Genomic DNA, 23,520 nt, shown 5'->3' on the forward strand with positions numbered 1-23,520 from the left:
CTTTCAGTTCTCACATTATTAGATATGTAATGAGGTATTAACTACCTTTCCCATTTCATAGCTGAAGGAATTGCAGCAAGAGAGGGTTTTTCTTGCTGAAAGTTACTCAGAGAGGTTATGGCAAAGATCCGTTTTGTTTCTCAATCTATGGAGTCACAGCCCAATGATATCTGCTCAGTCCAAATTATTCTTAAAAGAAACTGCTGGATATGGAAATTATAATCTGGATATTCCAAAGAGAAAATTATCACTTTATTTGAAATAGATGAGCGAATTATTTTGCGCTGTGTTCTATCCCTTAATTATTCTATTATATACAGATCTGAACTCCTTCAGGGAGAGTGTATGGTATAAGGACACCAATAAGCATTTACAGTATATTAACAAACCAACAATAGGTTGATGATTCGCCCTGGATTCGTGCCAGGGTGTGTGAAAGAACTCAATAAGCATGATATGCATTTCAAAAACTGCTCGTCATAATTAAAATTTCCAAACCTCTCATTCCTATAAATTATATTAAACAAGAGTATGCGCATTTGGCCTGCCCCTCACTCCCCTTACAGCACCGCGGACCCTGTCATTACCAGCCTTACCAGAATACTAGGTTTCTCAAAAGAAAAAGGTGATCTTTCTTTCCTTTCTTTCCTTTCTTTCCTTTCTTTCCTTTCTTTCTTTCCTTTCTTCTTTCTTTCTTTCTCTTTCTTTCTTTTCTTTCTTTCTTTCTTTTTTTTTTTTTAATTTTTCCAACTTAAGGCATAGAGTTGTGCACACTGCTCTCTCCCTAATACCCTCTGCGGCTCCCTAATACCCTTCTTTATTCCTTGATGAGACTTTCCGGGCTTTGCCTCTTTATTATATTCTTTTTCAAAGAAGCAACGCGACCTGCGAATTTCGTTTTTCCTTTTCTTAATTAATCTTCTGAAATCAGAATTTCGGAAGAGTCCTGCAGCGAATCGCTGGAGCCCACTCCGAGTCCCCCTCCCCCCTCCTCCCCCTCCTCCCCCTCCTCCCCCTCCTCCCCCCGCCCCCCTTCCCAGGGACACGAGTCCGCGTCCGAAGTGGCTGCGACCGCAAATTGTGACCCCGGCCCGCGGCGCCGCTGGGACCCGCACAAAGACGCGCCGCGGTCGGGGGCCGAGCCCACCGCCAGCCGCCGCCCGGAGCGCGCGCTCGAGCCCGGGCCGCCGCCGCGTCGGTACAGACCAGCCTCTCCCCTCCTTCTCTCCTGCTCTTTTTTATTAGAAAGAAAAAAAAAAAAAAAAAAAGAGGGAGAGAGGGGGAGAGAATGAGAGAGCGCAGGAAGCCCCGCCCCTTCGCCCGCCCTCCGCCTCCCATTGGCCCGGCCTCCGCGCGCGTCACGCCGGGACGCGCCAATGGCGAGGCGCGATACTGCGAGGTGGGCCGGGCCCGAGCGCGGAGTGGGCGGCGGGTCGGTGCAGCAGCCCCGCCGCGGCTCGGCCACCATCGCCGAGGCGCCGCTACTCCCACAGACGCTCGCGAGCCGCCCCCCGCGCTCCCAGCCTCCTCTTCCTCCCGCACGCCCCAGACGCTCGCCCGCCTCGGGTCTCGCCCCCGCCTCCGCTTCCCCGCCGCTCTTCCCCTCGCTCGCCTCCCACACTGTCTCTGTTTCTTTTCTCTCCTAGTTGAGGGGGGGAAAAATCAGCATCATCCTCAGGGAGCCCCTCGCCCTCAGGAACACAAAACCAGACATGATCCTGGGCTCCCGCTCCTGAAGGACTGGCCGAGCGAGCAGCAGGGAGGCTGGTGGAGACCGGCCCCGAGGTCACGGGAGGGAAGCCCCCGCAGCCCCCCGGCCCCGGCCCCGTCCCCGTGGCCGGCCCCTCGTCGGCCCGAGCCCAGCGGCCTCCCCGCCCCGTCCCCCACTTTCCCGGGAGCCGGACGAACACACCTCCATTGATGGTGTAGCGCATCCGGGGAAGGTAAGTCTCCAACTTGCCGGCGTGGGGCTGCTGCCGTCCCCCCGGCGCCTCGTCCTGGGCGCGGGCGCGGGCGCGGGCGCCGGCGCGGGGCGGCAGGGGGTCGGCGTGGGCGCCCCGGGTCCGCCGGGAGGGGGGGCGGCCAGCGAGCGGCGCGCGGCCGGGGGGCGGGGGGTGTCGGGAATAAAGGGCCGGGGACTTCCTGGGCCCTGTGCGGGCCAGGTAACTGTCCCACTCGCCTGCCGACCCCTGTTCTTTCTTTGCTGCTTATTCATGGTCTTGTTTGACTTGTCTGAGGGTTAAACTGTTTCATGTGACTAAATTATTGGCTGAAACTGGGGGTTGGGGTGGGGAGGCAGGAAGGGAAGTCAGGGACCCAGACTGTACATTTCTTGAATGTTTGTGGGTCTGGGGGTCTTGGTGGTGGTGGTGGTGGTGGTGGTGGTGGTGGTGGAAAGGACTCTTTTGAAAGTATCATTTTCACATTAGGGAAAGATTCCCTCTTTGTGCTCTACATCTCCAGGTCTCTGTGTGGTTCCTAAATTATTACGAAAACCCCCAAATCATTTGCAGCAGAATAGGATTCTTACTACCATGTTTGAGTTCTGCTCTCTGAAAGAGAGAGTGGCTTCTATTTTTATTTTTATTGAAGGTTTTGAAAAGAAGAGAGGTAGTAGTTTGACATAAGATGTGTGTGTGTGTTGGAGGGGGGAGTATTGCAGGTTTCCTTTGAAAGTGGTTGCTTGAGAAGTTGTTGAAAGGAAAACAAAATGATTCATTGTCGAATTGTCATGTTCCTCTGCCTCTTTCCAAGGTTTGCTTGCAATTTCTCTGGATTAGAGACTTCAGACATTGATTTAAGCAAAAAACGTGTCCTTGAGAAACTGGGTGCTTTAAATGTTTCAGTGTGTGTTGTTGCTATTTTAAGGGACATTTAGAAAGTAGTTTTGTATGAATCCCGAAATAGCTTTCCCCAAAGCAAATTTTTAAACGCAGAAAAGATAACTAGTAAAAGGGAAACTTCGTGGATTGCAAAACAAACATTTTGATGTCACACAAATTAATGCACCCTATGTTTAGATACGAAACTGTTTTGATAATTGCTTTCCGTTTAAAGAGAGACCTTTTTTTTGTCTGGTGTACACTGGTTTCTTTTAGTCTCAGTCTGTTGGGGGAGGGGAGAGAGGATGGATCTATACAATAATAAAATCATCTTTGGGTAGCTGTTTCCTTCCATGGATTTCCTTGCTGAGTTAATGCCACTGTAAATTATAAACCAGTTTTGATTTTGATGGCCTGGGTGGAAAGCTGGCTTCTAGCTCTCCCTGTTGTTGTTGAGGGTGAAGGGAAAAGAGGCAGAGGCAGACACACACACACACACACACACACACACACAATACCAGGCTGAGGGCTCATTGTTCTTCCATACACACATTCATTCTCTCTCTCCCATATTTGGGACTAGGTTTGCACAGACAAACACAGCTCTTTTTTGGGAGAGAGGAGAGAGAAGATGGGGGGAAGGGTGGACGCTTTTCTTTTTCAGCTTTCTTTCACCCATCTCATGTCTGGCCTTTTTTTTTTTTTTTTTTTCAACCTTAAAAGAGGCAGAAGAGTATACCGGAAACTAAAGGACACTCAAAAACCTGTTCAGAGACTCCTCTTCTCCACCTCCCTTCTTTCCTTTGCAGCCCTAGTTTCTGCTGCTCTTTTTTTGTGTGTATGTAAAGATAAAATCCCTCTTTATATGTCGTGGCCTTGTAGTCAGCTTTCCTATTCTTCATTGCCCCTGACTTTGTTGGGGACAGTGATTTGTTCAGTTGACTCTTATTGTAGTGAATGTGACCAGGGCCTTTTCTAGGTAGAAGTAGATCGTCTCAATTAAGATGAAAAAGATCGTGTTTGAGATTAATATTTAGTAAAGGATGTCTGTGTGTTTTGACATATTAGTGGTCTGATGGCTGATAATAGGTCTGCTGGCCATTGAGATGTCATTTTTTATTTTGTTTTGTACACAGGGGCTATAAAGACAGATCTGATTTTCTCTTTTGGGGGCTGGTGTAGAGTCTTCGTTAAATACTGGACAGGGAATAGGCTGACCGATCCCACCTGGGTTAAACCCAGCTCTGGGCCAAGGATGGAGGTTGGTGTGAATACTGCGGGTTGCAGAATAGCACCTTCTACTGGTTAATTGCTTTGAAGGATCCTGATGAGGAGCATGGGGGAGGGGATTAACGGCCGAGGCCTAATGATTTTCTTTTGAACGCAGTTGTAGTGCCTTCCTGCAAATGCGACTTCCCTGAGCTGCTAATACACATGCCCTTTGACTGGCACAGATGCATTGAGGCTTTTTACGTTATTGGCTGTGTCTTGACATTAATGTGTTCTGTTGTCAGAAGTATTTACACATAGTGACTTCCAAGGACTCTTCTGAATCGATACTCTTCTTTTATGAGAAACATAGTTTGTCTTGAAATACTAAACAAAATGAAGGGATTTATTTGTGTTCTTGGTGTTGGAAACTGTACGTACACTAGCAGTCTTTAAAAAGTTTTCAGTATCATTAATAAAAAAGTCACATAGACTTACCCTATAGCAAAGAAAAATCCTAGCCCTTGGCTCAGGGGTTTTCTTCTGGGATTTCATGGGGATGGGGTGAGGTGGGTGGAAGAGGAACTCACTGAAATTGGCAGTTTTGCAGATGTAGTGGTGTTACGCTGCAGTAGTGTTGTTTTCAATTGTCACGTAAGTAAAATTAAGTTAGGACGATTTATTCTATGGATTAGATTAAAAAAAAAGAACAGCAGAGGCAAGAGAAAATGTGAAATGAATGTATACACAGATTAACACAGAAGGCCAAATTCCTGGTCAAAGGCTTCTAATCCAAGGTGTAGTTTCAGAGATAATCTACTTGATAAATGCCTGGAAGGTTTTTTATTATCAACACATCCTACCCCATCTCGATGTTTTAATGGAGTGAACTGTTGGAGAGGTTTGCAGAGGCAAAGGAGACTCAGCATAGAATAAACATCTTCTGTTCCAGACTGGCTACTCTAAGGAATGTGATTTCTGATTCACTTTTCTTTCAAAACTTAGAGTCTAACCCCTAGACTCTAAGGGTTGTGTACCTTTTACAATGAAATGTGAACAGTTCAAATGTATTATTTATTCAATGAAAATAGTGTCTGGTAATTTCAATCCAGTATATTCTCTGCCAGTGTTTTGTTGCAAGGTAACTAGAGTAGTTGAGAACTGGTTTACAACATAAAGATAATCCAAGTCAAGAAATAAAAGTACCAGTTACTTTTTCAACTTTGACTTAGTGGTCAGTCAAAACATTATTAAAAAGGACAGTAACCACTGCCAGGTCCTGCAACAATTAACGTGTACTTTTGAACAAAAATATGCCAGGTGCTGTAAAAACACACACGCACATACGTATATGACCTATGCCTTTCTAAAACCAGTGTATGTTGAATAATATTGTGGATTTAGTAAGCACCCATTACTGTTAAAGTTAGTTTTGAATCTTTAACATCTTGTTCAAATCCCAGTAATCAAAAAAACATTTAAGTAGTAAAATAAGTTGTATATACTGAGTTCTTCTGGGAATTCTGTGCTTTCCAACTAACTGCTTTTGGCAGCTTCTTTTGCAGTTGATTTAAAGGTTAAGATGGCAGAAAATTCAGATGTTTAGAGTCATTAGTGTAACATAGCTGTGAACTTCATTACATACACACAGACACACACACTCTGAAACAATACACTATTGTTTTACATAATCACTTTCTGATAACAATGCTGTGGCTGATCATAGAGTTTTTCAACAACTAGGAATTCCTCTTGAATCATGTTTATGTGATTGTTAATTATTAGTAGTATCTTAGTAGTTATTCCAAATTTGTAGCTTTGCTTGTTCTGTTAGTGTGATTTTGGTGAGCCTGTTGGCTTGTGCTTGATTTCTTGTCTAACAGTTCTAATATTTTTTAAAATAATGAAAAGAATGAGCATTTATGTGTTAGAAAATCGTTAAGATTGCTTAAGCCATTTTAATGAACATTTGACCACAAATTACTCAAACATGCTCAAATACTTAATATATTTACCAGAATGAGGTTTTGCTTGGAATTGTGATTTGTATGATTAACTTGTTGGTGTGCCAAGTGATGTAAGATATACCATGCGTCTGTATATTAGGTAACTAGGTCAGATAGGGGTGCTAATATAAACAGTTTTTTTGTAAAGTGACCTGTTTGTGTCAGCGTAAAATTATTTTCACTTAGTAAAATTTGCCATTGTATCAGCAACCATAAGCAATATGTTTAATTGTGAAATATTTCCTTATATGGTTATGTTACAAAATGATATGATCTCTAATTCATAGACCACTTGGTATTTGAGGAATCCTCACAGCCTATTTGTCTTGGGCTTTTGCATCAGAAGTTGAAGCTCCTGGCCATGCCCTGATTTAAAACTAGTTGTACATGTGATTTGCAAAGGTTTGGTTAGGCTTATTTGGTTGCAAGAATAGAAAGTCTTCCAAGTCATTTCACATATTGGAGAAAAGAAGAACAGAAATGGAAGCTTGGAGAGTCAGGCCTCACAGAAGAACAAGAACCCCAGATTCTGATTGGCCTCATGGATGCTAGAATATTGTTTGGGATAAAGATCCTGCCCAGCTTTAGTAACCAGATTACCTATCGCCTCCTCAGCGGGAAGAGTTTGTTGAGACATACCCTAGTGCCAGGGCTATGTATGGTTGTGCAGGCTGTGTATAGCATAAGGACACCACTCTAAAGGGTACAGTATTTATTTACATTGTGGGCCTGGACTAAGCCTGACCATGCAGCATCTGTAGACAGAGTCTTGGAGCAGCAGGGGAGAGCCTCTCATACAAAAACCTATTCTAGTACACATGGCCACACACATACTCAACAGAGCATGCATGTACACATTCATTGACACCTATACATGTTGGCCAGGTCCCAGAGGCCTGATTCCTACCGCCTTACTTTTGGGGATGGGGGGCAGGATAAGAGGACTAGTGGTGGCATTTAATGTATGTGGGGTGAATTAAGTTTGAGGGGAGGATTGTGAGCAGGTGAGAATGTGGGCATGTGTCTCATACATGAGCAGCTGCCTGGGGAGGCTCTGGAAACCTTTCCTTCCCTAGGCAAAACCTGTACTGTGGCTGTACTGGCTGTACTGAGGAGATGTAGCCATGCTACAACAATTTTGCTTGACTCCCAATGAGAAGCAAAGACTCTGGCCACTGTTAAAAAGATGTTTGATATATGAAGACATTATTGACGTGAATTTAAATTGGATGACCCTTATTAAACCCAGTGCTAGTGTTCCCCTGCCCTTCATTCCTCTTTCCCTCTCTTCTCCTTCCTTTCTCTGTGGGTCACTGAAGTGACTGAAGGGGTATCATCAGTTTGTGGTCCTGTTCCTTCTGGTTGGATCACCATGTAAAGTTGTTCAGATTAGTTAGTAAAATACTAAGTTAATTTTTTTTAAAGATTTTATTTATTGGGATCCCTGGGTGGCGCAGCGGTTTGGCGCCTGCCTTTGGCCCAGGGCGCGATCCTGGAGATCCGGGATCGAATCCCACGTCGGGCTCCCGGTGCATGGAGCCTGCTTCTCCCTCTGCCTGTGTCTCTGCCTCTCTCTCTCTCTCTGTAACTATCATAAATAAATAAAAATTAAAAAAAAAAAAGATTTTATTTATTTATTCATGAGAGATGCAGGCAGAGACACGGGCAGAAGGAGAAGCAGGCTCCATGCAGGGAGCCTGATATGGGACTTGATCCCGGGATTCCAGGATCATGCCCTGGAGGGAGGTGCTCAACCACTGAGCCACCCAGGCGTCCCTAACTTAAATTTTTTTTGCTGAAGGAAAGTATTGTTCTTCACAAGACACTAAGCTAGGACTGGCCCACCTAATCCTCTGCTATTCACTCAGCTGTTTTATCTCCTGTTTCTTTGTGTCTTTATGCCTCTGCTTCTGCTTCCGCTTCCACTACTAATGACTAATTATATATTTAATTAACGTTTCCCAAGAGAAGATCTGATAGGACTGTTGGTTAAGGGTTTGGAGCCAGACCACTTCTTCAGCTACCTCCGAGATGGCAGGGTGCTCACCTGGCAGAGTGCATACCTGTTGAGGTAAATAGTAGGAGACATGGATTCGAGAGGCATTCTGAGACATAGTCTATGGGAGGTAATTTTTTTCTACTGTTATATCCTATCATGTTTTTTTCATCTTTATTTTTCCTGACATCTGGTATGGCTGTTGTTGCTTTTGATAGCTTATCCAACAGTTTATTTTGCTTTAAGAAACTACATTGTCATAAATGGTAGTCAGTTAAGATTTCTTTTCTAGATGAGATCATATTATTACATCTGTCTTGTTGTGTTTTTCCTGGGAATTTACCCACTTACGTGGTGGTCTACCTTCCTGCCTACCCAAGTCCTTGTTTCCCAAACTTTATTCATGGCATACTAATATACTGCAAATATTTCAGGTGTTTTGAGTTCAGGTAAATTTATTTTTATTGTTATTATTTTTTATCCTTTATTTAAATTCACTTTAGTTAGAATATACTGTATTATTAGTTTCAGGGATAGAGTTTAATGATTCATCATTTGCATATAACACCTCGTGCTCGTTATATCAAGTGCCCTTCTTAATGCCCATCACCCAATTATCCCTTCCCTTCACCCTCAAGTAAATTTGTAATGCTTATTAATACCTTAAAGGCTCAGAAATATCCTGTAGTTTACAGAGGGTTTTTTTTTTTATCGTTTGTCTATTTGTTTCATTTGTTATTTTTTTCTTCCCCAAAGAGTATGTGTGACCTTCTTTTTTTTTTTTTTTTTAAAGATTTTATTTATTCATGAGAGACACACAGAGAGAGGCAGAGAGAGGCAGAGACACAGGCAGAAGGAGAAGCAGTCTCCATGCAAGGAGCCCGTTGTGGGACTCAATCCTGGATTTCTGGGATCATGACCTGAGCTGAAGGCAGATGCTCAACCACTGAGCCACTCAGGCGTCCCTATGTGTGGCCTTTTTATGGGAACTAATATTCTGTAGTTCCCATAAGAACTATAGAATTTGAGGAAACACATGTAAAATTTGAGGAAACACATGTAAAATTAATGTACTTCCAGGGATACAAAATGACTACCTTTTCCTCTTCTGGAGGCTGTGTATGTGTATGTTTTAAGTAATCTCTCCACCAATGTGGAGCTCAGACTCATGACCCCGAGATCAGGAGTCACATGCTCTACTCTCTGATCTAGCCAGGGGCCCCATTCTAGAGTTATTTTTTATTTTTATATCTATAATCCCTCATTCCATCTTTAAATCAGATCAGTCAAATCAGTATTTTCTTTTTTACCCCACTCCACTAGCTATGCACTTATTCAGGATATAGTCACCTCATTTTTAAAAAATTTTATTTATTTATTCATGAGAGACAGAGAGAGAGAGAGAGAGAGAGAGAGGCAGAGACACAGGCAGAGGGAGAAGCAGGCTCCATGCAGGGAGCCTCACGTGGGACTCGATCCTGGGTCTCCAGGATCATGCCCTGGGCTGAAGGCGGCGCTAAACCCCTGAGCCACTCAGGCTGCCCGATCACCTCATTTTTGATATCTGCAGTGTATAATAAGCACTGGCAAGAATGAACACATATTAAAAAAAAAAAAAAGCTACCTCAAGTCCTTGACTGTATAGTTCATGGAGGTTAGCCTTGTAGACATATAAAGATGAGGAGAACAGCTTTCCGGAAATGACTATACTGGCTGTCTTTATACACATAACTGTTAGAAGATAAACATAAGTGCTTTAGAGACACAAAGTGCCATGGGGTTGTCTAATTATTATTATTTTTTTAAAGACTTTGTATTCTTTTTTTTTTTTTTTTAATTTATTTATGGTAGTCACAGAGAGAGAGAGAGAGAGAGAGGCAGGCAGAGACACAGGCAGAGGGAGAAGCAGGCTCCATGCACCAGGAGCCCGACGTGGGATTCGATCCCAGGTCTCCAGGATCGCGCCCTGGGCCAAAGGCAGGCGCCAAACCGCTGCGCCACCCAGGGATCCCGGGGTTGTCTAATTAGTTATATATTGCTGTATAAAAAAATTACCTCAAGACTTGGTGACAGCACAGTAAATATTTATTATCTTATAGTTTCTAAGGTCATTCATTTGGGAGTGGCTCAGCTTCACTGGTTCTAGCTTCAGATCTCTCTTGAGGTTGCAATCAAGATACCAGCTGGGGTGCAGTCATCTGAAGGCTTGACTGGGGCTGGAAGCTCTACTTCCACATGGCTTACTCAGTTGACTTTGGGCAGAAGGCCTCTGTAGGAAGAAGCCTCAGTTGCTCTCTGTGTGGTTACCTGAGTGACCTCATGATGTGGTGTTTGGTTTTCCCCAGGAGGAGTGATCAGAAGGAGAGTGAGAAAGAAGCAACGAGGAGTCTTCAATGCCTTTTCTTCCTTTTTCCTTTTTTATTTTTTAAAAAATTATTTATTTATTTTTGAGAGAGAGAGAAAGCAAGCAAGTGTGTGAGTGAGTTCAGAGAAGAGGCAGAGAGAATCCCAAGCAGATTCCCTGCACAGAGCCCAATGTGGTAATAGGGCTTGATTCCACGACCCTGAGATTGTGACCAGAGCTGAGATCCAAGAGTTAGATGCTCAACTGACTGAGCCCCTCAGGCATTGCTCCCTCAATGCCTTTTCTGACCTAGTCTCAGGAGTTACACACCATCCCCTCTCTCATATTGTATTTCTTTAAAACAAGTCATTAAGTCCAGCCCATGTGTAAAGGGAAGGGAATTAAGCTCCACCTCTTGAAGAGAGGAGTATTAAAGGTTTGTAGATTTATTTTAAAACCACTAGAGGGGGATCCCTGGGTGGCGCAGCGGTTTGGCGCCTGCCTTTGGCCCAGGGCGCGATCCTGGAGACCCGGGATCGAATCCCACGTTGGGCTCCCGGTGCATGGAGCCTGCTTCTCCCTCTGCCTGTGTCTCTGCCTCTCTCTCTCTCTCTCTCTCTGTGACTATCATAAATAAATAAAAATTAAAAAAAACAAACAAACCACTAGAGGGGGCGCCTGAGTAGCTCAGAGGGTGAGCATCTGCCTCGGGCTCAGGTTGTAATCCTGGGGTCCTGGGATCAAGTTCTGAATCGGGCTCCCCATGGGGACCCTGCTTCTCTCTCTCTGCCTATGTCTCTCTCTCTCTCTTTCTGTCTCTCGTAAATAAGTAAATTAGAGCTTAAAAAAATAAAATAAAACCACTAGAGGGATTCAAAGGAGAAAAATAAAGAAGACTTAAAAATGTTTTCCCTTTTGATTAGTTATCCTCAAGCAGTGCTTTACTTTGACTAGAGAGTAGTTGCTGTTCTTAGAGGAGAGTGGTGTGACCATGACCTCATGTTACTCATCTCCTTCCACCCTTGTTTAGGTATCATTTATTCTCTACCTTCTTTCTATTGTTCTTAGAACAGATTTAATCTCTTCCTTTTTCTTGGAAGAGACAGAGAGGGAGGGGGAGAGGGAGAGGAAGAGAAATCTCTGAGTAGATTCCCTGCTGAGTGTGGAGCCTGATGCAGGGCTAGATCCTAGGACCCTGAGATCATGACCTGAACTGAAATCAAGAGTTGAATGCTTAGCCGACTGCGCCACTCAGGCATGCCAGATTTAATTTCATCAGTTAAGATACCTGCCTTAGGTTGTTTTTTGTTGTTGTTTTTTTGACTTGGCCATTCTGAGTTCCTACCAATTAAGTACCTTTTCTCTTTTCTTCAGGTCTTTTACCTTTCCACTTACTTTAATAACACTTTTTTTTTGGTGGGGGGGGTGTTCATTGAGGCATTCTATTTGCATATATGTATTACATCCTGAGAAAAAGAATCCCAGGATTTTTGCTCCTGTGTGTTTTGTCTTGCTTCTTCATGGTCCATGATGCCAGCTGAGGTTGTTAGTACAATGAAACCAAACTAGTGGGATAGGAGTAGTTATTATGCCATTTTTTAGATCTTTGAGTTGCACATCAGATCTGGGGCTGATCACTCCACATGTGTTTAAACTGCCCATGAGGTTCACAGCGATTTTCCCAGCTCCATGAACATCAGTGATTTCAAATTCAGTAATGTAACCATGCTTCATCATCACAGTTAGAAACCGGACAACGACTTTGGAGCATGGCCTAATAAGAACTTGGCATTTGTTCTCTTTTCAGCACTGCTGATGCTCTTGAGAGCATCAGCCAAGACATTCATGTGCACCATTATGGCAGCATTGAAAAATGGTGAAAAGATATTCATATCTTGTGTTAATGTTTATTACTTGCTCTTATAACTTAATGTTAAATCACGTCCTTTCCATTAGATCCATAAACCCCATGAAATCAGAAAGTTTTCCTTTAATTACACCAGTATATATATTTATATGTGGAATTAAATGTATTCTGAAAGACACATTTCATTGTATCTAAGATGTGGTCAGTAGTAAGATGTACCATCATTTTATGTACTGCTAAGAATGAAAAAAAATGCTAACAATTAAACTGTGTGAGACCTGTCTGTAAATTGTAAAGTTCCAGTGCTTTACAAATGTAAATATTGGGCATCTTAAAATCATTGAAAGGTGGTCATGTGTTTAGGCCATTTTTATTTTCACAGATTTATACCCTGGAAAAAATTCCTGAAGATAGATTTTTTTTTTTAAGATTTTATTTATTTATTCATGAGAGATGCAGAGAGAGGGGGAGGGCAGAGACATAGGCAGAGGGAGAAGCAGGCTCCCTACAGGGAGCCTGATGTGGGACTCCATCCTGGGACTCCAGGATCATGCCCTGAGGCAAAGGCATGGGCCAAACTGCTGAGCCACCCAGGGATCCCCAAGATAGATCTTAAAGCGGGTTATTTTCTCTCATAGGAACAGTTCTGTATGTAGTGTTCTTGCCTAAAGATACAGCATGAAAAATTTAGTTATGACCAACAGTACAATAAAAACAGAGATCCTACCATAAACCTGTAGTCGTTATACTGAAATTATGTTCTAGTTCCTGTAGAGTAGGTGTATCTGTTATATATTTCGATTTGTAATATAGTATATGTTTTGTGTATATAACATACAAAAATACCACCCTACTGCATTATTAGTTTGGCCAAAAATGTCAACTTTTAACACTTTAAATACTTTGTATTTAAATATTGCTGTTTCTCATGATTCTGTTGATTTTTTTTTTTTTTAAAGATTTTATTTATCTATTCATGAGAGACACAGAGAGAGAGAGAGAGAGGCAGAGACACAGGCAGAGGGAGAAGCGGGTTCCATGCCAGGAGCCCGATGTGGGACTGGATCCCTGGACTCCAGGATCACGCCATAGGTTGAAGGCAGATGTCAAACCGCTGAGCCATCCCGGGATCCCGATTCTGTTGATTAACTTCTCCCTCAGCACTGTTTTCCAGTGTGACCTTGTTCTATCTGGTGTGTCCAATCTGCAAGTTTATAAATAGAACCCTAATCTCTTTCCTGAGGTCCTGATCCATGTTGCCCTCTGTCTCCTTGGATGGCTTTTGGGTACTGAGCCTCAAAATTTACCAGTTTTTGTCCACTCTTAACCATCATACTATGTAACAAAGTAGTTAAGAGCTCAAGACTCAATCTCCAGTCTACTGCTTAATAACTCTGTGACTTTAGGCAAGTTTTCTTAACCCCTCTGGATCTTAGTTTGCTCATCTGTAAAATAGAGGATAATAATAGTACTCATCTAACAAGTTTATTGTGAGGACCAAAGTAATTGATATACATAAGATGCTTAAAATGTATCTGGGAAATAGCAAGGGTTCAATAAGTACTAGCTTTTAAAAACTATTTACTATTATGATTGTTACTTAGAGCTCTAACTTTCCATTGTTTGCTTCCTTTGTTATCTGCAATACTCAATAACCAGGAGATACATAGGAGCAATGGGTCAACTCTTGAGGGTTCACATAAGTTCTAAATTACCAACTAAAACTTTCATTATTTCTTGGATATAGGAAATGCTACAGAATTGTATGTACATGGTTAAATACCAAGTGAATGACACAGACCATAGAGTAATGGCAAGGTTTGGGGTATTAGTAAATGATCAGAATGTCATAGCTTAGTTTCTTTTGTGATGTTCCTGAAGGAGATTTATATAAGTAGAACAATGGCAAGTGGGAAATTCAAAGTATTATTTTATTATTAGTTGGGCTTTTGGCCAAAACAGAGCTGTCTAGTATCCTGGGTTGTAGCATATTGCTTAAACCTACAAGCTAGGCAAGGGATCTCCCTTCCTCCTAAATCCCACTATCTTTTTTTTTTTTAGATTTTATTTTATTTATTCATGACAGACACGCACAGAGAGGCAGAGACATAGGCAGAGGGAGAAGCAGGCTCCATGCAGGGAGCCCGATGTGGGACTCGGTCCTGGGACTGTGGGATCACACCCTGAGCCCAAGGCAGATGCTCAACCACTGAGCTACCCAGTCGTCCCTAAATCCCACTATCTTACTATTCTTAGGCTGGCTACTTTACAGAAGACCCAAAGAGAGTAAAATAAGCAAGTACAAGATAGCAAACCCTCATATATATGTATTATATTTAATTTGCATTTATTTATTTTTATTTATTCATGAGAGAGAGAGGGGCAGAGACATAGAGGGAGAAGCAGGCTCCATGCAGGGAGCCCAATGCGGGACTCGATTCCAGATCCCAGGATCACGCCCTGAGCCCAAGGCAGATGCTCAACTGCTGAGCCACTGAGGTGTCCATTTAATCTGCTTTAGTCTTCAAATTTATAAACAAGTCCAATCAGTGTTTTGGACTCTGACTCAATCAGATTAGTATTCCCTCCTCATAGAGGGGTTCAAGAAGGCAAAGGATGAAGAGAGAGTGCAAGGCATCTTGTTGGTCTAGCTTCTGCTCTGTAGTGAGCTTGGTTTAGCCTGTGAGGAATAACTAAACATGATTGGCCATCTATGATTGGCCATCTGTCTAGTAGCCCTACATTCTGACTTTTTTTTTTTTTTTTTTAAGGACATTCCCTGGAAGTTAGGGCAAACAGCAAAGTATTTTTTTTTTTTCCAAAGTATTTTTTAAATTTAAGGATAAGATTACTCTTTGAGATGAAATTAAGGAGAAATGTTATGTGAAAATGAGATTTGCCATTTGGAAAAGTGGTCCACCATTAATGATATGATAGCTGCTATGGCATTTTGGTAATATGCTGATTTTAATTTTGGTAATGGGAGTATAATCTTTGAGGAATATGATTACATATGATTATGTTAGTAGAGCAGAGTTGAAGCCTAATCATGTTATACTCAGTCTGAAACAAGAACATGATAGCAGAAGGGGGATAATAAACTTGGAAGCTAGAAGAGAGGCATTTGGAGTGTTGCCCTCATATTCTGCAACCTCAGGTATATTGCTGTTAACTCTAGGAGGGCACAGGCCATATCTGCTTTTGTCACCTCTACATCCTTTGCATCTAGCATGTGAAGAATGTAGTCGGTATTCATTTGTTAAGTGAATGATTGGATAATATTATTGTATAGTCTATTGAGGTTGACGATGCAAGAGATCTGGCTTAATATCCTGACCTCAAAGAATATTAAGGAAGCTTAATTTTGGACAAATTCTTGATAAAGATATTTTTATATCTCACATATAGTATAGAAAGACATTTCAGTGCTTGTTTTTTGAATCCTCAAAAAAGTTTTTTTTTTTTTTTTTAAGATTTTATTTATTTATTCACGAGAGACGCACAGAGAGAGGCAGAGACACAGGCAGAGGGGGAAGCAGGCTCCATGCAGGGAGCCTGACGTGGGACTTGATCCTAGGTCTCCAGGATCACGCCCTTGGCTGAAGGTGGTGCTAAACCGCTGAGCCATCCAGGCTGCCACTCAAAAAAGTTCTTATTTTAATCCTAGAAAGTATAAAATTTGTATTAGAAGTTGTTTAATGAAGTAGTATGTTATAAATACATACAGTATTCTTTCTTTGTGGTTTCCCTTGTTTTAAGTAGGATTAGGTATAGTAGTGAGTGACAGAAACCCAGAATAACAATGGCTTGACCAAGGTAGAAGTTTCCTTTCTTTCATGTAAACCATGGACAGCCCTGAGCTAGTATGGTAACTTCATGATCACTAGAAGTCCCAGAGTTCTCCTTTTAGTCAAAGAGCATCTCTAATTTTTGTGGTCAGTTCTGCATTCTCACCAGGGGGGAGGTGGGAAGGGTAAAAGCTGGGTACATCCCCATCTTTCCAGAAGTTACACACATCTCTTCTGCTCTTTCCCTTTAATTATAACAAAAGCACAAGGCCACATGTGGCTGCAAGGGAATCTGAAAATGTAGTCTTTCCTGGAGATGGCTGTGTGCATAGTCAAAAGAAATTGGAGATTTCTTTAGTTTGGAAGAAGGGAAAAATCCATATATTGCAAGACAGCTGGCACTCTGTGCCTGCCTCAAATCCCAAGGGATAACGTGGTATTAACACATTGGGTAATTTGCCCTTCAGTATTTTTTCTAAGAATACCAGCCTCTGGAGTGCTTGGCTGGCTTGGTCAGTAGAGCATGTGACTCTTGATCTTGGAGTTGTGAGTTCGAACCCCATGTTGGGTGTAGAGATTACTTAAAAATAAAATCTTAAAAGAATACTGTCTATTACAGTGAGTTTAGTATTCAGTATAGAATTTTAAACTAAACTTTTTTTGATCTAATGATGGCTTCAGATTTTTATTGCTAGGTAAATTTTCTAATAAGACAACTGACTTCCTTCTGACTTGAACATCCTGATCTTTATAGCATAATCTGCCATGTATTTTTTTTCCCGTGTGATTCTTTAGTTTAGGAATAATGACTGAAATTTCCTAAGTTTTTATACACTATGATTAAAGACCTTTTAGAAACATTTAATTCCTACTATTTATAAATTAGAAAATGTGCATTTTGTTATGATATTGAGAAATGCTTTATTAATACTCTACTAATATTTCTTTTTTTTTCTACTAATATTTCTTAAGATATCCAGCTTTCCAAAATATCTACATTCTTTATTTATTTTATTTTTTATTTTTTTGAAGATTTTATTTATTCATGAGAGACACACAGAGAGAGAAGCAGAGATACAGGCAGAGGGAGAAGCAGGCTCCCTGCAGAAAGCCTGATGTGAGACTCGATCCTGGGTCTCCAGGATCACTCCCTGAGCCAAAGGCAGAGACACTCAACCACTGAGCCACTCAGGTGCCCCTACATTCTTTTTAAATATTTTATTTGTAATGACTTAGCACCTTTTTCGTAGCTTAGTGAGATTTTGGAGTCTTAATGGAATCCTTAAGTGGGTTTTTTTTTTTCTTAAGTCGGTTTTATACTATAAAAAAACTTTGAATAACTTGGTTGATGGTATGCTTGAAAAGAGTCTGCATTTATTCTGATAGTGAACAGTGATTTTTCCTCCCAGAGCTCAGGGTGACTTTAGTTTTGTAAGTCAGAGGACATAGTTTATCTTTTCATCTGTTGGTTGTTATATTTTATTTGCCTCAGCATGTAGGTACACTGTATGCAATTGTGTAATTGTTATAAATAAATTTACTTTTAAATGCTGTTTACAAATTATTTTTGTCACCTTAGACCCAAAGTTAGGGAATGCATCATAAAGTTGTATCTAAGGACTACTTGAAACCCTGTGTAAGAAACTGGTGCTAGTGATAGCCTTTAAAAAAAAAAAAAAAAAAAAAATTGGGCAGCCCAGGTGGCTAAACCAGTGTTTAGCGCCACCTTTAGCCCAGGGCCTGATCCTTGAGATCCGGGATCGAGTCCCGCCTCGGGCTCCCTGCATGGGGCCTGCCTCTCCCTCTGCCTGTGTCTCTGCCTCTCTCTCTCTGTGTGTGTGTCTCTTGTGAATAAATAAATAAAATCTTAAAAAAAATAAAAAAAAATTACTTATTTCAGAGAGAGAAAGAGGGGGGCGGGGAGAGGAGGCTGGATCTCATGACCCAGAGATCATGACTTCTGCTGAAACCCAGTCTAAGGCTCAAACCCACTGAGCCACCCAGGTGCCCCGTAGTGATTGCCTTTTAAGGAGGCATACCAGGGTACCGGGGAGGGGGATAGAGAGGAATCCTTACCTTTCATACTCTTACTGTTTGTGGTACATAAATATTATCTAATTAAAATAAATAGGAAAAACCTGTGCTTTTTATTTTTAGACTCTTGCCATTTTCTTATATGCTGTAGTGAAATATCAGTTTATGTATGAAATGAGGCATACACATTTGTGCTCTTGAGGAGTTTTCTCACCAATAGGAAAAAGACCAGTACACAGTTGAGTACTTGATATAGGAAAGAGCCTCAAGAGAATTAACTTTGGCTGGGGGCATTAGGGAAGATTGGTGTAGGAGGAGGTATTTAACCTGTGTTTTGAAGAATTGTTAGGATTTGGACATGTGATAAGTAGCTAAGAGGATTTCAGGCAGGAAATTGCATGGAGCAAAGGCAACCAAGACTGGAAAGATGGGAAGTGGGGAGTACTTTGGCTGCTTCTATGATGAGGATTATTAAATGCGTTTTGATTTCCTTTTTTTAAATTCTTTTAAAATGTTCTGTAGCAGATGCAGGCATATGTAGTTCTTTCAACTGCAGTAATTTATATTTGAAGCTGTTGCTTGTAGCTGTTCAGACCAAGTTGTAAGAGTATTTTGGAGAGGAGTCCTTTGGGCTGATTTCTCAAGGGAAGAAGAGACTGGTTTGGCTGGAACCATGAAGCTTTGGAAAAACCAGTTGGGGTCATATAACAAGGGGAGATTTAACACCAGGGGAAGACTTTGAGAGCCTGATTCATTCACATTTAATACAAATTGTAGTTATAAAACTTAATATATGCTCACTGTAATCACATTCCTACAGTTCAAAAAGAGTAATACTTGTTCCCCCAATATTCTTTCAGACATTTTCTATGCATATATAAACACATGTATACATAACTATACATACTATTGTGAATTTTGCTTCTTTATTTAATTTCAAGCACATATTTTTTTTTTAAGATTTTATTTATTTATTTGAGAGTGAGTGAGAACAAAAGCTGGGGGAGGGGCAGAGGGAGAAGGAAAAGCAGACTTCCCACTGAGCAAGTTGCTGGAGGATATGGGACTCCTCCCAGGACCCTGACATGATCTGATCCGAAGGCAGACACTTAACTGACTGAGCCACCCAGTTGCTCAACAACCACATATTCAAGTCAATACCTGTAGTAATACCTCAGGTCTTTTTTTTTTTTTGACAACATAGTGGGTATTGTGTGGGTGTATAATTTCCCATGAATGGACACTTAAATTAGTTCAGGGTTTTTTTTTTTTTTTTTTTTTTTTTTTAATTCTTGTACCCATACAGCTGTATAGGCATATCTGTAGTATAAATTCTTAGAAATGGAATTGCTGAATCCACAGGTATGTACATTTTTATTTTTATTTTATTTTATTTTTTTACATTTTTAATTTTTAAAAAAACTAAAAAATTTTTTTGAGAGAATGTGCACACATACAGGTGGGGGGGAGGGGAAGAGGAAGAGGGAGAAACAGATTTCCCACTAAGCTGGGAGCCTGATGTGGGCCTTGATCCCAAGATGCTGAGATCATGACCTGAGCTGAACGCAACTGCTTAACTGATTGAGCCATCCAGGCACCTCTGTACATTTTTAATTTTGAAAGCTATTAGTAAATTGCCCTCCCAGATATGTCAGTGTGCACAAAGAGTGCTTTAGGTTTCAATGTCTTTATTTTCTCACCAACCCTGGGTATTATGAAAGTTTTTAATCTTTGTTAACCTGATAGGTGAAAAGTATACAATATCATTTTAATTTGCATTTCTTTGATCATAAGTTGATAATTTTTTTTTCTTTAAACATTTTATTTATTCATGAGAGACACACAGAGAGAGGCAGAAATGGAGGCAGAGGGAGAAGCAGGTTCCATGCAGGGAAGCCCAATGTGGGACTTGATCCTGGGACTGCAGGATCATGCCCTGAGCCAAAGGCAGACGCTCAACCATTGAGCCATCCAGGTGTCTCCGATGATCTTTTTATATATCAAAATTTAGAATACACATTAAAAAAAAGTTTATATTTATTTAAGTAATCTCTATACCCAGTGTGGAGCTTGAACTCAAGACCCTGTGCTCTTCCGACTGAGCCAGCTAGGTGCCCTTAAAATACACATTTTGTGGATGTTCAGTAATAGAGCCAGGTGGTTTATATTATATGGAATACTTTCTAAGTAACATTTATTTATTTAAAAAAAAAGTGGCTTGGGGTGCCTGGGTAACCCTGTTGATTCAGAGTCTGACTCTTGATTTTGGCGTAGGTGGAGATCTCAGGGTGTGAGGTTGAGACTGGCAATTGGCTCCATGGTGGGTGTGGAGCCTGCTTAAGATCTCCCCTCTCCTTCCCTCCCTTCCCCTCCCTCCTTATTTTATTTCTTTGACAGAGTGAGAGAGCACAAGCAAGGGGAGTGGGAGAGGGAGAAGTAGGCTCCCTGCTCAGCAGGGGGGCTCAATCCCAGGATCCTGGGATCATGACCTGAGCGGAAGGCAGATAACTGACTGAACCATCCAGGTGCCCCAGATTTTCTTTACCCCTCCCTCTCCCTCTTCTCCAAACAACAACAACAACAAAAAACAACCAACCAACCAACCAAAAACCTTTATTAAGATCTAACTCACATACCATAAAGTTTACCCTTTTAAAGTATACACCCGGAACGCCTGGATGGCTCAGTGGCTGAGTGTCTGCCTTCGGCTCAGGGCGCAACCCTGGAGTCCCCAAAACACGTCCCACATCAGGCTCCCTGGAGGAGCCTGCTTCTCCCTCTACCTGTGTCTCTGCCTCTCTCTCTGTATCTCTCATGAATAAATAAATAAAATCTTGAAAAAAAAATGCATTTTAAAGTATATACCCTGTGGGTTTTAGTTATTTATTTTAAAATTGAGTGCCAACCATTGCTTTATTATTTGTAGTAAATAACTGTCAGGCTGAACTTGAGGTCTTCTCTTTCTTGCCAAACTAATCAGCATATTAGGCTCAAAATATGAAATGGGAAATGCAACTTTTGCTGTTATTTTTCTAGTCTGTAGGCGTCTTTCCAGGAGTGCAGTAGTGCTAGTTGGGTTCTGACATGGAATTGTGCATGACAACTGCTTTGGAATCTCAGTGCTGTGAGTGATTTCTTTTAAATAACTCATAGTTGAAACTGATTTCCAACTGTTGGAGGTGGTACAAATTTTCGAGTTTCTCTGAAAAATTTTAAAATGTGAACTCTGACATGAATAAAGCTTTTGAGGTAAAAAGATTTTTAAAATATGGTGTTTAAAATTAGTCAGTTTTTTTAGATAGTTGATTCAACTCCTTTGTAGTTACTCTGATCATTTTTTATTTCAGAGACTTCTTAACATCTACTAATGTGTGTATGTGTGTGTTTTTGATATGGTGATTACATTGTTTCACATTAAGAACAGTAATGTTCTGGCCTGTATGTGTTCCTGATTATAATTCACACAGATATTTTTGGAGAAAAGCATACCGGTAATTTGTAAGACTGAGTTTTTTTAATTAAACTTTTTTTTGTCTTATGTGTTTGGCTCCCATCTAATAGGGAGCTCCTGTGCAGGGACTCTGTAGAATAATGGCCCTTGTTATTGGCCAAGTCTAGGACCCTCATCTGTGTGGTTGTTCCCCATGGGAAAAGATGTCAACCCAGGCTCATGGTATAGATGGTTTTCTGTTGATTTTGATAGAATCGAATGTATCATCTTTTTCTTTTGATTTTATAAAGTCATAATCATTTAATTTCCTATTCTTCTTAGTAAAATATCCTTAAAATTGTGATTCTCTGCACTTTAACCCTCCCATTTTCCATTATTTCTCCATCTTTTTATGCTTCCTCTGTTTGGAAAGTTATTTATTTATTTATTTTTTAGAGATTTTATTTATTTATTCATAGAGATGCAGAGAGAGAGAGATAGGCAGAGACACAGGCAGAGGGAGAAGCAGGCTCCATGCAGAGAGCCCGACATGGGACTTGATCCAGGGTCTCCAGGATCACGCCCTGGGCTGCAGGCGGCGCCAAACTGCTGTGCCACCGGGGCTGCCCTGGAAAGTTATTTTTGATTAGTTTGGTTTTAGTCCTTTAAAATTTCTCATCTTTTTCCTCTTTGACATCTCTTTTCTTGTTACTCATTTTTTCGTGTTTTTGGATTTTTTCCTACTGTAAAGTCCCTTGGTCTTTGGGTTGCAGCTTTGATTAAAGTGGATTTTTTCTTGGGCTTTTAATTAGATTTTCTTTAGTTCTTCATATGGAGCTTGACGCTGATGTGGACTGACAGTTGGGTCAGTGGCCTGATTACTTAGGATGAGACTAATGTGAACATTGAGTGGTTCAAACATAACATTCAGCTTAGCTTGTGGGCGTTTCCATTTCCACTTGAGGGCTGTTTTCTCACTTAGAAACACTGTCCTAAAAAAATAAAATAAAATAATGAAATTCTTGGGTAATATGTGCATTTGAATCAATGTGAGATACTGTGAGAAATGTGAGAAACAGTGTATATTACTCCAGACACAATAGTTTGCTCAGGGATAGGATGTTGATTTGATAGGAGGGAGTAATTGGGTCTTTTAAACACACTGTATATGTGCTGTGTCATTCATGATTTTTCTTGCTTCCCCAAAAAGTCCTGAACCATGATAGCCTATGAGCATTGTAAATGCTCTGGATGTGTGTCTTCTAGTTAGCATGAGAAGACCTGTACCCCGATTCTGTTTGTGTTGTGGGCTCCAAGTGTGATGAAGTGCCCTGCCTCCCTAGCTGTCAAATGGTGACTGTTGTATTAGTATGTACACTGAAATGAAAAAAATAGATAGGAGATACTTTGAAAATATAAACTTACCCTGTAAGTGTGAAGTACTTTAGTTTTCCTTTTCTTTCCCAGGAACTCAGGGCTGTTGTAGCCCACAATCTTGCCTTAGTCTAGCAATATTTATCTTCTGTAATGTTACCTAGAGAAGTCCACTGTCATCTTGATGCTTTTCTTATATCAGCACTACATGCAGATATATTTGTTCCAAATATTCTTTTTTTTTTTTTTTTTTTAAAGATTTTATTTATTTATTCATGAGAGACCCACATAGAGGAAGGACACAGGCAGAGGGAGAAGCAGGCTCCGTGCAGGGAGCCTGACATGGAATTTGATTCCGGGTCTCCAAGATCACGCCCTGGGCCAAAGGTGGTGCTAAGCTGCTGAGCCACCCAGGCTGCCTCTGTTACAAATATTCTTATGCAGGTACTAATAACTGCTCAGTAAGCCTTCATCTGCAGTAGAGAACTCTTGTTTGCTTGTAGGTGTTTTGTCCTAAAATAAAAACTTTTGTTTTCATTTTATGACTGGAGACATCAAAAAGACATTGTATGAGTGGGATAATGCATTGCGTTTTCTTTTTTAACAAACTCAGCAATTTTTTAAATTATAGAAATCTGTAAATATACCTT

General features: G+C 41.1%; 1 protein-coding gene across 5 annotated transcripts in view; it reads left to right on the forward strand.

Moving 5' to 3' along the window:
• The first annotated feature begins 1,458 nt into the window (after window positions 1-1,458).
• Window positions 1,459-23,520, forward strand: part of RERE (arginine-glutamic acid dipeptide repeats) — a 407,880-nt gene continuing 385,818 nt past the window's right edge. For 3 of the 5 annotated variants that reach the window (XM_077891331.1, XM_077891339.1, XM_077891333.1), the window contains exon 1: window positions 1,459-1,943. The gene's annotated coding sequence lies outside the window, so the exon portion shown is untranslated. Of the gene's footprint in view, window positions 1,944-21,232; window positions 21,316-23,520 lie in introns of those variants that run through there. The other 2 variants (XM_077891338.1, XM_077891332.1) reach the window with 2 other exon arrangements.

Source organism: Canis aureus, chromosome 3 (genome assembly GCF_053574225.1).
Source record: "Canis aureus isolate CA01 chromosome 3, VMU_Caureus_v.1.0, whole genome shotgun sequence".
Classification (NCBI taxonomy): Eukaryota; Metazoa; Chordata; class Mammalia; order Carnivora; family Canidae; genus Canis; species Canis aureus.